The sequence below is a fragment of the Pecten maximus genome, unplaced genomic scaffold (genome assembly GCF_902652985.1).
Source record: "Pecten maximus unplaced genomic scaffold, xPecMax1.1, whole genome shotgun sequence".
Lineage (NCBI taxonomy): Eukaryota > Metazoa > Mollusca > Bivalvia > Pectinida > Pectinidae > Pecten > Pecten maximus.
In genome coordinates, this window is record NW_022980836.1 from 27,379 (window position 1) to 32,774 (window position 5,396).

The window sequence follows — 5,396 nt, forward strand, 5'->3', positions numbered from 1 at the left end:
ACACCGCCTCTCTCCCCTACTGCACAGGGAACGTTTTGTCACTTCGAGACAACTTTGATATCAAGCTAGTATGCATCGAATATCTAAATAGTAGAAGTACTGTACATGAAAGAACATTTAATGTAGAGAAAAAGTTAATGAAAGCAGATGAAAAGCAGATGCTTAATAATGAAATGATAAATTTAGGTCTATGCTTACTAAATAATTTGAAATGGAAGTTGCATAATAAGACAGATAATAATTATACACATGTAACCGTGTTGCTTTTCATACAAGATAAAAGCCGGTAGTAAGATGATGAGTTCTTTATTCTGAAGAGTTTCAACCAGGTATTACACACAGCACATGTTGTACAAAACGTGAACACGAACGAGAACCAATACGGAAAGGAATGGAATGTAATGTACCGGTAGTCACTCTGGAATAAATATATAAAAATATACTAGACACTGAGTAGCACGAACAGTAGAACTTGCACACACATACATAACTAAGGGAGATAACTCGCTATTATAATTTACATAAATAATTCCATTTTAGATAGAATTACTAAAATATCACAATAGATATAACCTTTACAATATTAAAGATTTACAAATTCATTGACTTCAAGTAAATAGTATTAATAATAACTTCTTACGAAGTACTAGTGGGGTGACACCTAAAGGAGTGTCACAGAAAGAATGAAGTGTAGTGAGGGGCGATAACTCTATTTGAGCATGAAAGACAGATAAATACAAATAAATCCCCTTCCTTTAGCATTAATACCTTCACTTGCACCGATTTTCCTCACTTCCACTGAATTTCCTCATTTGCACTTAATTGACACACGCGACATTTATCTAAGTTTAAAAATTCATACTGGCCTGAGGAAATTGAAAGTTATGGGGGTTACCAGTGCAATAATTCTCACACATTCTACAGTTTTTTGGAATATCACACTTTAATTGATTATGAGACATCAATTCGCATCTATCCAAGCATAAGTTCAGGGACTCTGGTGTGTTGTTCAATGAGGTAGTCACCTCTTATACAAATATATACCTCCGATACAGTAATATATTACTGGTACCGCCTATAAAATAATTGTTCTCAAAATTCTACAGTTTTCTAGAATATGACACTTCAATTGATTATGAGACATCAATATTGGCATCTATCCAAGCATAAGTTCAGGGCCTTTTGTCTGTTGTCAGGGTTCTAGTGTGTTGTTCAATGAGGTAGTCATCAACTACTACAAGGAGACCAAGTCTCAAAATGATCTTGCATGACTGAACCATATGTGTGGTGATTAAACCAGCAGACAAACCAAACTAAGTTCAGCTCAGGAACAAATGCACATGCAGTATTCTAAGTTTTAAAAATGTCATGCATCATTTGAGGTAAAAATCATCCAGATCAATAAGGGTAAAGGGGTCTTGCCCAAAGACACAACCACAACAGCCCATACCGGCCTGATTGTCAGCTTCCCTTTTCTTCTGCAGGATAACTGTTCAAACTTTTCTATACTTTTTCTATAAATATAATATTAACAAACTTGGTGTATTTGGTTTAACGTCCTATTAACAGCCAAGGTCATTTAAGGACGTCCCAGGTTTAGAGGTGGAGGAAAGCGGGAGTACCGGGAGAAACACTACCAGCCTACAGTCAGTATCAGTTAATTATAACTTCCCCTTTCGAACTAGCAACCCAGAGGTGTAGGGTTAGTGATAAAGTGTCGCGACACCTTAACCACTCGGCCAACTCGGCCCCTAAATAATAAGTAATTAATAAACTTTTTTACAGTGGCAATAATACAAAAGAATGGAAAATTATGGAAAATTTGTTTCTTAATATCTATAATGCCTTGAAATTGAGAGAATAGTTATACAAGATGAAATGAAAACCATATTTTATGTAAAGTCTCAAAAACATTTTAATGAAGTTTTTTTTAAAGTAGAACAGAGGGAAATTACTTGCGGTCTAAGGCCTCGTTTACAGTAACTGTTTAAAACTTATTAATTCTTATTTGTCACAGTTGCAATTGTAAAAGATGTGAAAATTAAAGAAAATGGTGTTATCCCAATATCAAAATAGTTTGATATCAAGAGAATAGTTCTACAATGTGAAATTAAAACCAGATTACATGTAAAGTTTCAAAATTCTGAATTTGTTTCTTCAGTACAAAATAGAGGGAAATAAACTTTGGCCAACAATTTAGAACACCCTTAAGCTTCCTAATGTAAATATTTGCATACATGTATAGTGGTGTTGGCCTAAAAAAGAAACATATACACTATTTACATGTACACTAGTCCCTGTGTTACTGTATTTTACCTGTGTGCAGATGACATTATGAAGAAGACTATTTTGTAGAATTGTTATCATAAAATCATGGTCATTGTTTGAATATATCGAATAATTTTCTATAATATACCTTTAGATTTATAAGTAAACTTTAAATTCAAAAGATAAAAAAAAACCCAACTACATGCATAATATGGTTCCCCAACATTGAATTTAATTATGTGCGACACAATAAATACATGATAGTTCAAAAAACTTTAGTATAAATTGGTCAGAATTGGTTTCTTGCACATTGCTTTCTTTGGTATATGTAAGTGAAAGGTTGAAATATGTTGGTATGGTATTAAAGCAAAGATATTTCAAAATTTACCAATTGCTACCTGTGGGCAGATGACATTTTGAAGAAAAACTATCTTACAAAATAGTGATAACAAAATATTGGTATTTCTTTAATAACTGATTAAAAATTAAAAAGATAAAACAAAAATACAACATGGTTTCACACCTTAAATTAGTTAATTAACTATATATAATGTGATATAATAGTTGACATAATTTTAGTAACATTTTGTGTGAACAGGTTTCTCGCACATGGTTTCTTTGGCACATGTAAGCAAAGGGTTGAAATATGTTGAATATGTCAATTATGGAAGTGATGATAAAGCAACTTATAGATACTTGAAAATTTACTAATTCATGAAATTTCAAAGTCAACTACATGTACTTTGTAAAATTGTTACAGCTAAAACCTGGTAACTCTTTGATTTTGTTAAATAATTTCCCATCTTATGCTTTTTTTGTAATAAGTTGAAATTAACTTAATTTCAAAAGATAAAAAAATGCATGACATCTTTCTATACACCAAAAACAACTGAATTTTACTTAATGTGACATAATAATTGACAATATTTTAGCTTCAAATTGTCAGAACAGTTTTTTTGCATGTTGTTTTCTTTGGTGCATAAAAGTGAAGGGTTTAAATATATTTGGAAATTTATTTCATTTTATATTAATGCAAAAGATGTCATAATTTGACACTGTTCTAAGAACCATCTCAATAAAGTGCAGGTCAGAGACTTCAAAATTTAAAACATTAGAATATAGATATTTCATTAAGAAATTGAAAAAAAATCTATTACTGAAAACGAATTGTTCAGTATACTGTTAGGGTGTACTGAAGTATATGTATAGTAGTTCCTTGAAAGCTCGTGTCATTGTAAGCTAATATGTATGAGATATGATTCTCGAAACGTCGTGGCTCCTCAACATAAACAAACATCAGCTGATCAAGACATCAAAGCATCAACTAACGACACAGTAATTTCATTAAACAATCAAACAATAAAGAAATTAAATATTACATATTTAAACGTCGCCTGTCTCTAAAACGTTAATGAACACGTAGCTTTTACACTAGGCCTGCTGCCAGTACTGGAACGGAAGCCTACGACTACGGCTACGACTAAGTACGAGTTTAGATTTGTTATCGAACGCTGGTCTAGATTGACGATGAATACTGATCCTGGAAAGCAACAAATATGGTCATAGTAGAACAACTATAACCTCAAATATCACATTTAATATGATAAAATAATAAAAAGTCCTGGTCCTGACGGGAAAATGTAATACAACTCACTTAGACTGCAGCTAAAGCCTGGAGTTGAACGAGTAAGCGGCGTGAAGTCCCCGGTGTTGTTCCATCCGGACCTCCTCGGGGAATCATTTCAGAGATAATACCCGATGAGTTCAGGATGGCTTTATTTCTATAGTCGTCCTTTATATATGCGGTCAAGCCGACCATTCCAAGTGTGCTAATAATTTCTATTACATATAAACTTCATACGTCAATTTTAACGGACCAGTTGATGTTAATGCAGGCTTTAAAAGACATCATCAAGATGATTCGCGTAAAACAAATATAAAACCAGTTGAGTCGTAATGATTTTAATGCTTATAACTGTGTATGGCGACCCGGTCTATCTGTTCCAACCGTGCTAAACGGAAAGGAAACGCCGGTCTGGCGTCATCAAAACTGGCAGCCTATTTATAGGTAAATACCCCAGTCGAGTGGAAAAATACTGAGAAGGTCGAAAAAATAGGCCATTTTCAAAACAATCTTGTAATCGTTCTGCTGAAGATATCGAAAAACTCAACAGACACTTTTCTTCAGGAAACATTTATCTCTTTGTATGTGCATTGTGTATATATATGGATTTTTTTCTGAATTTTGAGGGCGATTTAAACAGAACCTCTTGGTCAAAATGTCGATTTTGGCATGTTTGACCCAAAATATCTCACAAAAACGATTTTCCACGGGGATACCAGATACACCCAGACCTAGATAGAGTCGAGTTTTACAATGGCTCAAAGTATCAACCGAATTGTATTTACCAATTTTTCTGTCCTCAAATCGCTATTATATCCGGCAAAATAGACGAATTAGCTCGTATTATCATTACGTTCCGTAAGGAACGATAACTCTAATGAGTTATCGCCCCTCACTACACTTCATTCTTTATTATAACATTATAGTTAAATTCATAAGAATTACAGCTATATAAATGATCTACAGCCTATCATATATATACATCATTGAAGAATTTAAGTTACATAAATATTACATAACATTAACCATTTATAAATAAAATATATTAAATACCTGTGTGTGGCACAGAGCCATCCTACACAATACTTCCAAGTTCTCTGTCAATATCTTTCTCTTTCAATATATTCTAAAATAATATAAATAACTATTTACTACATGTACTCTGATTACAAATAGATGAATATATTTCAAGAATCAAAATAACCATTTTCAAAACTATCAACTTTACACATTTACCTCTAGCTCTACAACTGAAATTACAGAAATAAGAAAATAACTAATTTTACCAAATACTTCAAAATCATCACTTATCTAAATTAGCTATACTTATAAAAATCAAAGAAATAATAGAAATAATAGAAACTTACTTTAACCTGTCTAAAATCTTGAACCAGGAAAATATACTTGTGGTCAGCTTGACCGACAGGAGTCTAACTACCCTAACAATAGCATTCCCGCCAAAAACTGACCAACAAAGGAAATAAAATAGTGACCAATAAAGTAC

At 32.6% G+C, this 5,396-nt stretch overlaps 1 long non-coding RNA gene across 1 annotated transcript; it reads right to left on the reverse strand.

Moving 5' to 3' along the window:
* Window positions 1-307: 307 nt before the first annotated feature.
* Window positions 308-5,353, reverse strand: LOC117319739. The gene is made up of 3 exons (XR_004530812.1): window positions 5,260-5,353; window positions 4,946-5,018; window positions 308-418 (listed from the first exon to the last, which is right to left on the reverse strand). It is a non-coding gene; the product is annotated as an uncharacterized LOC117319739 (long non-coding RNA).
* Window positions 5,354-5,396: the final 43 nt, after the last annotated feature.